We start from the raw sequence: 11,245 nt of genomic DNA, 5'->3' as shown, positions 1-11,245 counted from the left end.
AAAACATTTCGAACATTTAAATGTGAGACCCGTGAAGAAAGGAGCTTCAAAAGAGCAGCCAATATAACAATGGCCAGTTGAGCTCGTGGTTAGGACATAAGTTGAAAGATCTTAAAGAAACAATATTTGAATTAAATGCTGTTACTTGAACGTGTGACAGAAGGGTTGGAAAAATATACTGAACAATGTCGCTTCATTTGGATGAATAACAATATAATTATTTGGCATTAACTGAAAGAGCAAACTTGCAACCAGCAGTTTAGAAGATATCTTATATAAAAAGATTTTTGATTTTTTTGGTGTAATTGTTTCGATTATAAGTACAATGAAAAAGCACTGATTTTAAAAGGTTTTGACTTTCAGTGTCGCTTGTAAGATTCTGAATTTTGATTAGGCTGCCTATAACGGTAAAACGATAGCGCCCAGATGTCACAATTCGAAAGGTTTTTAGTTTGGTGGTTCGTCTTCTTCTTAACAACAATAGATTTCCCGTACTATGCTCTTGGCTGTTCAAAAGTGTCGATGGTAAAACACTTAAATTAAGTAAATCTAATAGCTAATTACAATAACTCAATAGGCATCAGGTAACATGCACTACGACAATCAAAATAACTACTACTATAACTAATTCTAACACAAGCAACCACAAGCTTGGAACAATAACTAACTAAGTTATTTCTCAATCCAACTCTACAGTAATAACGATTGCCGCTTATACTCAAACGCAATCAAACAGCTGGAATTATCCCTCAGCTATTAACAGACTGATGAACCACAGTCTAACAACAACAATAAGTCCGAGCTTCGTGCTCAATCAGGCAAACTCTGCCAAATAACTATAACTAATCTGAGCCGCTTGCTCAATCAAATACCGCAAGTTCCAGAGCCTCTCGCTCACTTGCAACAGCAATCGGTGCTCAATAATGTAACCGAACTGCAAAGACTACTCAGAGCTTCTCGCTCAATCAAATCAGGCAAACAGCCAAATAACTCTAATTCTATAACAGCGACTATTCAGAGCATCGCGCTCAATCGCTCCGGCAAAGTTAACGCACTGACGCTTAATAACGATGAACAAGAGCCTCTCGCTCAATAATACCGGCAAACTATGCCAAACAATCGATAATTAACTCGTTCGCGATTTGCAACTTCTGCGCTGCGCTTATAGTGTAAGCCGCTTATATACTGAGCCGAGCAAACAGTTTGTTTACTCAAACCAAATAACCGTCATTATTGCACCACGTTTTCCACTTGCTATAATGCTATTGGCTACTTTGTTTATCCGTCATACCAATGCCGTAAAACCGCAACGTGTCGAATACTAACTTACTTATTAGATATCAGCCAAGATGGCCGCCAAGTATACGTATATGCGAATTCCGGATATTTCGGTTCTTACGTGCGATTTGTTTACATAGGGGAATTCCTAGGGTACCGTCCGCACGTCCACTTATGCGCTGTAGGGTTACAGTCCGGTTGCGTCGTACGTCCGTAACAAGCAAAAAGTTCAAAATGGCCGACAAGTCAACTTATACTTAGTTACCTATTAAATATGTGCTTTCGGGTCTTTTGTTTACATAGGGCGGTTTGGGGGGTATAGTTCGTATTCCACCTAATCAGGCGTAGGCTCAGGGCCTTCTTGCACCCTAGTATGACTAACGTTCATTAAACTCAAAATTTGCGAATTTCGGATTTTACCCCAAAATTATCACTTTTTCCCCTCATAAGTGTTAATAGCTCCGGACTGGGTAGAGCTGGCACCACCAATCCTGGTTTGTGAATATTTTAGGGGTGCCCTAGAGTGATGGTGACCCCAGCTTGGTTCAGCCATATCGGCTTCAAAAAATCGGGGGATGGACAGATTTTCGGTCCCAACTTGTAAAAATTTTCAGATTTGGCCAAAATTACGAATTTTGTAAAACTCTAATTTATTTCAGTTATAACGGATGTCAGTGACTACTAACGGTTTTTTCGTTGCAACAAGCTACTCGCGGATTACAGCAAGCTAGTATTCAGTATAGAACGCAATTTCATATAAATCCCCGTAAAATGCATTGAGGTCAGTAATACGCTATAATTGGTTTATGAACTTCAGCTACGTAGCAGTGGCTTTTTATATACTCTTATTGGACCTCATGAGAGCTAGGATACCTACATATAAATTACGCAAGAGATTGAAAGAGATGGTTTAACCTCTTTACAGAGACTTTCATGGTAACAGTTCAATGATGACATTTATTATGATTCCACACTTTGTGATAACAGGACATATGATAGCAGCAAGCGCCAAAGTTCTGCCAACTCTCAGTCAGTGCACCACAGATCCCAAATCTTTAATAGAATACCCGAAATTCTTGAGAGTTCAAGGTAACCGCTCTAACATAATTACTTCACTTTCCGTTTCTCGTTAGTCATTACTGAACCTAATCTACTTGGTAGCTTGTTCCCGAGACAGAGCTGAATGTTCTCTTAAGGGTTGTCTGGTGTTCGCAGCTGTTATATTGTCTCTAGTTGCATTACTGAATTGTCCAACTTAAAAAAAAATTTCACACCTAAAATTCTGATAGTTGTGGTTTGAGGCCATTGGTTACGATTTTACATACTTCCCTTCTATACCTTTTATCCTCCTGGATAAATTTAACATCAGATCAAAATGCACTATCAGTAAAATTGTAACTTTTAAACCCAAGACTTTTCGAACACACAAAAAGTTTTTGATTAGGCCAATATTCTTCATCCTATTTAAATGTCCAATTTAAGCTTCCGCCTCTTTATCGGCTCGCTCCATCACTTGTCTCAGAATCAAGCTCCTGAGCGTATCGTCTTCCAAATTGACCCCACTAACATTCCCTTCCCTAAGAGTGTCGTACATACTCCGAAAAAGCTCTCCCTCGGTTGGGCTCCACCACACCTTTGATATTTCTCTATATTTCTTCAACTTTGCACCCTTCGCAAAAAATCTTCCAATATTCCCATCTTTAGTTGGAGTACCCCCATTCTTTTGGAAAACATCGAGACTGTGTATCTCATTGGCCATCAATGCTGGTTGTCCAATGTACGATTGATCCATATAGAGGAGCACTTGGTGGATAGAATAATCCCAATGGGCAAAGAAGCACGTGTTGAGATGCTGTACTTTCAGTTCTAGCATCGACGGGTCAACATCAGTTTTAAGGTCCCTTCCCAGGCTTCGCGCTACGTTTCTGGCAGCGGCTTCGACTTCTTCTGATGAGAAGATTCCATCGTCCTGCAGTGCTTGCCTGACGCTAAACTGCAGATCCATTTATAGTTTTCGTTTTCTCCGTATTTTCTCTAGTTAGCTTAATTAAGCGTTTTCGCGTTGCCAACTGAGTGATAACCGGCTCCAGACTGTTGATTCTTAACAATGATCCCTGGTGTGTTTACGTTTAACTAGCGAGTGCATATTATGCTGTTTGACATTTGCTAAACCAATACACGTTTCTATATCACCTTAACTATTTGCTTGCCTAGTCCTATTTGAGTTCTAGCTTGTGATTGCTTACTGTCAATTGGCACTGAAGGCAACAAATTACCGCTTTGGTGATATTTAAAGCACAAATGGAGGTTCTTTAGCACCATGAATGAATAGAGCAAAAGTTAATGGGCAGGAAGTTTGAAAAGCCTTACGGACTTCGTGAAGGACCTGGATCAAACGGGATTTCACAAGCCATACCAAGGATCTGAGTTTCCATTGAAATGTCCCACATGATTCCTCTTTCTTGTTCCTGCTTCTCCTCCCTTCTACACTCTGACTGGGTTCCCTTCATTGTTGCCCATCGGCTGAGTGACATGTTTCTCCCGTCCGGAAGTTGACCAGAATTTGGCTGGCCTGCATGTAGGGGTTGACTCCATCTGTGGTTTTGTTCCCACCCGCCCGCTGGAAGAAAGTTTTGATTGTCCGTCGCTCCTGCTTCTTGCGCAGCCAGGTTCGCTCGTCTGCTCTGGTTAGGTCCTGTGGGGTTCTGTTCTGTCGTCAACTCCTCCTGGTAAGGGGTTTCCTTTTGGCAGCCGCTTCTCTCGCTACCTGCCGGATCAAGTTCCGTGGTACTACTGGAGAACAATTTCTGACTGTTAGCTACCACTGGTACCTCCAGACCAATCGCTTCCCACCAATGGTCAGCCGCATGCAACTGAGGTTTGAACTCAATTTTATAGTCTGTGCCTGAGCCAAGATGTGCACTCAAATGTTCGACGGCTAGCTGCTCGTTCGACATCAGTTAATTCTCTGACCGTAAAATCTGTTCCCTGTGGTTGTGCATCCTCCAGATTCCGACTGCCTTGCCTCTCATCTATCAAAACGGGGGAAGAGGGTGGACGCTCCCAATCTGTTGAGAAGCTCTCCTCGCAATCCGGGGTCGGAGGGGCGAGGTCAGCGTGTTCTTGGATGTGTTGCGGCCCTTCATCAGGCCCCTCGTTCGTCTGGAGTCTTGGTGATAGCTGCAAATTCCTTTGGACCAGCTGAGTTGTCTTTCCTTCATCTAATTCTCCTTCTGCTGAAGCAGTGTTGTCGCTTAATTCGGAGTGCAAGGCTTCCTCAGATAAGCTTTCTTTGTTGTCTGCGTTCAGTTCATCTGGAACTTCCCGGGCCTTGTCCTGTTCAGCGTCTGACATAAAATTCGCAGAGCTTTGCCGTTCCTCATTCCAAGCAGCCCTAGGAAATACAATCTCCATCAGTTTTGTCAGAATGAGCAAAGTCTTTTGTAGAATTGCAGAAACTGAAAACCTCAGCAATTGGCAGTTCCCTATTGTGGAATCAGCGTTTTTCTTTTTGTTCTGCGGTAGGCTCCGGTAGCATTGCCTTGCGCTCGGCCTCCTTTTCTTTTGGTGACAAACTCTAAATCGTTTTCTGCATCCTCTACTTGCTTTTCTTCCTTTCACATTTGTTCCCTTCTCCTTTGACGGACCAGCTGTCTTGTGATTGTCTGGGTTGTCTTCTTGCGTGCCAATTTGGGAGGCAAGAATTTTTCAATTCAGTTCGTCTCCGTCTGTTACTGCCACTACTTTCAGTAATGGACATTTTTGAGTGCACGACGTGATTACTTCGTCCACTCGCTCATTGCTGTGAGGAAAGGGGCCTATTTTTATTGTCCTCCCACTGGTGGGTAGAGCAAAATAATTCATTTCAGATTCTTTACTGTCACCCAGAATTTTTTCAGTAGACCTTCTTTGATTTCGTTCGTCCCACTGATCAGTGTTTTTGAGCTCCTCAGTCTCCAGGACTGCACTAGCTGCTGCTGATTCAGTTCCCACTAATTCGTTGCATGCAACCGACTCTTGCAGTCTCTCATTGATCTGCCGCTCCACCACCTCCATGTCTTCCACTAGACCTGGCATAGGCTCCAGTGTCTGTTTCTAGGCAATTGAAGGTAGATCTGATTTGTCGTTCTGAACCAAAGTGCTTGAGTCTTGGCGTACTCTATGTCCGCCTCGTTGAGATCAAGATTGGTGCTCCAAGCAATTACCCTCTCCGCAAAATCGGCTACCAGTTCCTTTGGTGTTTGAAAAGTTAAGTTTTCTAACTCGTCTTCTATCAGCGAGTCCAACTCATGCTCGCTTCCTTCTAGCTCCATACTCTTGGACCAGTCGATGTCTAGTACTCCAGGTTCGGCACCTGCCTCTACTGTGTCCTCCAGTTCGAGATTGTTGAGAGTCACATCAGTCTCTTTTTCCACTTCCCTCTCAGTGCTCGGAATTGATTGTGCTGTGGAATTGCCACTGTCTTTAGAGGAGACGGTTTCCTCTGCAAGTTTTCTCCCTTGCTGAGTAGTTTCAAGTATTCTCCCTTGCTGGGTCTCATTTTCTTTGCTACGGGTTAACCACTCGTTCGATGTTTGGTACACCGCCACCTCGCTGCCATCACTTAGGGTCTTTGATTCTGGGACGAGGATTCCGGTTTCTATTTCTAATCTCTGGAGCTCACAGACAACTTCTTCGAAATAGCTATAGTAGTGGTTTGATTCGAGCCCCTGCTTCAGTTCCTCGCGAACTTTTGTGCACATCACGTCGATGGTTATGTCATCTCGTTCCCCTTCATCCAAGCAACTCAATTCTAAACTCCACAGATGAACACGTTGTGCGAAATCTTCTACCATCTCATAGGGTCCCTGTCTTTCAAATGCGTAGATGCCTTGTTGAATGGCTTGCAGTCTGGGACTTATCTCGTCCTGGTTAGTCTTCGTCTCAACATCCTGTTCGGCGTAGCTCACCGTCGGTGCTCTATAGTCTTCACTTCCCTCTATGTCCCACGGCTGCGTGTGGAACCCGGGGGCTGGTTTCGCCTCTACTTGTTCTCGCATCATCTCTAACACGTTTGTTGAATTAAGACCATTATCCGCAATCCAGCGATCTACTTGCTCCAAATCCACAACACGTCCATTAGAACATGATCGAAACATTTTGTAGAGCTGTCTACCCATCTCCAACAGTTCCATCTCTTCATTCCTCTGTCGATTATGTATTTCGTTTTCTTCACCGTACTCGCTCGCCACTTGTCCTGGACTTGAGCCAAAGTCACACCGATCGTTGCCATCCCCCTCGCATCTGTCGTTGTTCCGATACATTATCACCCTTCGTAGATTTCCCCTCTATTGTGTCCCACTGAAGAAGAAGCCCACCCAGGAGCGCCACTGTAAGATTCTGAATTTTGATTAGGCTGCCTATCACGGGAAAACGATAGCGCCCAGATCTCACAATTCGAAAGGTTTTTAGTTTGGTGGTTCGTCTTCTTCTTAACATTAATAGATTTCCCGTACTATGCTCTTGGCTGTTAAAAAGTGTCGATGGTAAAACACTTAAATTAAGTAAATCTAATAGCTAATTACAATAACTCAATAGGCATCAGGTAACATGCACTACGACAATCAAAAAAACTACTACTATAACTAATTCTAACACAAGCAACCACAAGCTTGGAACAATAACTAACTAATTTATTTCTCAATCCAACTCTACAGTAATACCGATTGCCGCTTATACTCAAACGGAATCAAACAGCTGGAATTATCCCTAAGCTATTAACAGACTGATGAACCACAGTCTAACAACAACAATAAGTCCGAGCTTCTCGCTCAATCAGGCAATCTCTGCCAAATAACTATAACTAATCTGAGCCGCTTGCTCAATCAAATACCGCAAGTTCCGGAGCCTCTCGCTCACTTGCAACAGCAATCGGTGCTCAATAATGTAACTGAACTGCAAAGACTACTCAGAGCTTCTCGCTCAATCAAATCAGGCAAACTTAGCCAAATAACTCTAATTCTATAACAGCGACTATTCAGAGCATCGCGCTCAATCGCTCCGGCAAAGTTAACGCACTGACGCTTAATAACGATTAACAAGAGCCTCTCGCTCAATAATACCGGCAAACTAGGCCAAACAATCGATAATTAACTCGTTCCCGATTTGCAACTTCTGCGCTGCGCTTATAGTGTAAGCCGCTTATATACTGAGCCGAGGAAACAGTTTGTTTACGCAAACCAAATAACCGTCATTATTGCACCACCTTTTCCACTTGCTATAATGCTATTGGCTACTTTGTTTATATTCCGTCATACCAATGCCGTAAAACCGCAACGTGTCGAATACCAACTTACTTATTAGATATCAGCCAAGATGGCCGCCAAGTATACGTATATGCGAATTCCGGATATTTCGGTTCTTACGTGCGATTTGTTTACATAGGGGAATTCCTAGGGTACCGTCCACACGTCCACTTATGCGCTGTAGGGTTACAGTCCGGTTGCGTCGTACGTCCGTAACAAGCAAAAAGTTCAAAATGGCCGACAAGTCAACTTATACTTAGTTACCTATTAAATATGTGCTTTCGGGTCTTTTGTTTACATAGGGCGGTTTGGGGGTATAGTTCGTATTCCACCTAATCAGGCGTAGGCTCAGGGCCTTCTTGCACCCTAGTATGACTAACGTTCATTAAACTCAAAATTTGCGAATTTCGGATTTTACCCCAAAATTATCACTTTTTCCCCTCATAAGTGTTAATAGCTCCGGACTGGGTAGAGCTGGCACCACCAATCCTGGTTTGTGAATATTTTAGGGGTGCCCTAGAGTGATGGTGACCCTAGCTTGGTTCAGCCATATCGGCTTCAAAAAATCGGGGGATGGACAGATTTTCGGTCCCAACTTGTAAAAATTTTCAGATTTGGCCAAAATTACGAATTTTGTAAAACTCTATTTTCTTTCAGTTATAACGGATGTCAGTGACTACTAACGGTTTTTTCGTTGCAACAAGCTACTCGCGGATTACAGCAACCTAGTATTCAGTATAGAACGCAATTTCATATAAATCCCCGTAAAATGCATTGAGGTCAGTAATACGCTATAATTGGTTTATGAACTTCAGCTACGTAGAAGTGGCTTTTTATATACTCTTATTGGACCTCATGAGAGCTAGGATACCTACATATAAATTACGCAAGAGATTGAAAGAGATGGTTTAACCTCTTTACAGAGACTTTCATGGTAACAGTTCAATGATGAAATTTATTATGATTCCACACTTTGTGATAACAGTACATATGATAGCAGCAAGCGCCAAAGTTCTGCCAACTCTCAATCAGTGCACCACAGATCCCAAATCTTTAATAGAATACCCGAAATTTCTGAGAGTTCAAGGTAACCGCTCTAACAAAATTACTTCACTTTCCGTTTCTCGTTAAAGTCATTACTGAACCTAATCTACTTGGTAGCTTGTTCCCGAGACAGAGCTGAATGTTCTCTTAAGGGTTGTCTGGTGTTCGCAGCTGTTATATTGTCTCTAGTTGCATTACTGAATTGTCCGTTCAACTTAAAAAAATATTTCACACCTAAAATTCTGGTAGTTGTGGTTTGAGGCCATTGGTTACGATTTTACATCGCTTTTAGCCACAGAATAATACGGGGGCTAAGATTGACCTCAGATTTTTACGATGCATTGTTTCCGAGTCCCTAAATCTGATTGACCAATTGAACTTGAGTAACTTTTTCGATCGCAACCTGCCTTCGAGCTACTGTTTTTCTATGTATTGCCCTTGCTTCAGATTTGAGGTAGCACATGATCTTGTCAATTAAGAAAATGCAGTGTAAACGAAATTTGAAAACATTTGGGAAGCAACAAACTGAATCGGTCAATTGCAAATTAAATTTTTCTGCAATACCAAAAGTAGTTTTTTGAGACAATAAAATGACAGTCAACAAATTGGTCATCGGATAGTTGGGGCATAAATATAATAAATAGTGGTATATTTGAAAAAAAAAAAACAAGCTACTACCGCCGGGTGACTTGCTCTCAAGCGAGTGGTTGATTGCTAGTAGAAAGCTGTATTCAAATTTAATATGTAAGGTGGTTTGTAATCTTGCTCAATAACTCGGATGCTGCTCTCCACACTTCACAAATTTGACGCATTTGCAAATCTTCAATCCTAGGCGCACTATCTGGTATTTTGTATGTGTTCATGGGCTATGCAAATCTAATTTTAAATTACTTTGATTTTTCACGTCTAGCAATATTGGAAAATTGAAACCTTCATAGGGTCGCGAAGCTCCTGAGGGGCGATAGAATTACTATAAATGTTCTATTTAAATAACTAACACTTTTAAGATAAATGTGAATCCGTATAAATTAATTAAATGATTCAATGTTATTTTCTCCAAGTTAATGTTATTTTGTTATCCAATCAATGTTATTTTGTCATTTTATGCTTAATTGCTCTCCAACTAAGTTTGTAGCAATTATATTAGTCCTGTGGTCTTTTTTAATGCGATTTTTTGCTTGACCGATTTTTCGTCTGACCCATTTGACTTTTCGTTCTCAAAAAGGGGATAAACAGGTAGCGCCCAGAGGGTATTAAGTTCTCTTAGAGCCTTTCAATTCACAAGTCTCTAAGTATGCGATTCACAGAAGCTGTTTTGGAGAATTATACTTATGGTGTGAAAGGCCGTTCTTAGAGTTTGAGCCAACCCCTTCATCACCCCTCTCTCACCTCCGCCGCCGCCTCACTTCATCGCTGCCTTGGCAAACCCCACCCTGCATATCTCTCAGACCGTTACGACGTGGGCCTTGTGCACAACTCCCCGCCCGCGCGCTGCGCTCAACTCACGCTCCCTTAATTAAGCTAAAGCTAGCCTCACTCAACTGTAGCTAGCTACTGACGAAGCCAACTGCTCGCCGGTCGTTTGCTATCATTTAGCCCGACGTTAATCGGTTGTGTTTTAAATATTTTATCCATTGTTTTTGGTGTAGAACGAATGGCGTAGAGTGAATTTTGAGTGTAGAGTGAATTAAGATGTACAGTGAATAGCTTTAAATGTTAAATTTCTGAGATAATTCAGAATAATTATTACTTTGAAGTTTTATTTTTCTAATTGAGATCGTAAAAAGTTTAAAGCAGATATTTTCGTAGAGTTCCTTCTTTTAGCACTGGAGAACAGATGCTAGCCCATCATCTAAAGACGAGTCAAAATATATAAAGAAAGAAATGTCTTATTGATGATAACGGAAAATGTGAAAAATTGCATTTTTAGTTTTCACTATATGTAGAATTTGTATTCGAAAATCTTTGACTAGACTACATTACATTGAAACTTTCATATTGGGTGGTTAATTAGTTTGCAAAGTTTAGGAGCTAATCTTGAGCATATTGACTATGTAAACAAAAGGAACGATTTCGATGTAAGTTGGAGCGGAACGTACCTTTAGTTTGTTATGTAAACAAAATAGTGACTAGCTTCGCAAAGTGATCAAGTTGTCGAAAATATTTAAAATGAACCTCAGAGCTCATTAAACGGAAGCAACCAAGCATGCTTACCGTAGGAAGAAATTTGCAGAGCTTGGAAAATCAATGATATTTATATATGAATTCGCCTCGAACCCCAAAAATGCACACCTAAAAGTCATTTCGGTATGGTAAAAATGAATACATATTCTCCATAGGCAGCTAAACGTGTGGGGTTACTGTTTAGTGTTTTCAAGGAGGATAGAAAGGGTATGTAAACAAGGAAAAATTAGTGCACAAAAAAGGGAAACAAACAAAAATTGTGCTTTGAAGGATTTTTCAATCTATTGCATTTTTCCACCAAAAAGGATATTTGATTGCCCCTTACGGTTACCCACAGCATGGGGAACTGAAAACAAAGAAAAACAGATTAAAGTTGTCACAAAAAGTATTGTGTTAAAAAGCAAAGCGAATTGTATGTCAAAAAAATAGTTAACCAATATTTGGTTTTTCGAACG

The sequence above is a fragment of the Convolutriloba macropyga genome, chromosome 1 (assembly GCF_964194025.1).
Source record: "Convolutriloba macropyga chromosome 1, txConMacr16.3, whole genome shotgun sequence".
Classification (NCBI taxonomy): Eukaryota; Metazoa; Xenacoelomorpha; order Acoela; family Convolutidae; genus Convolutriloba; species Convolutriloba macropyga.
This window is presented reverse-complemented; position numbering follows the sequence as displayed.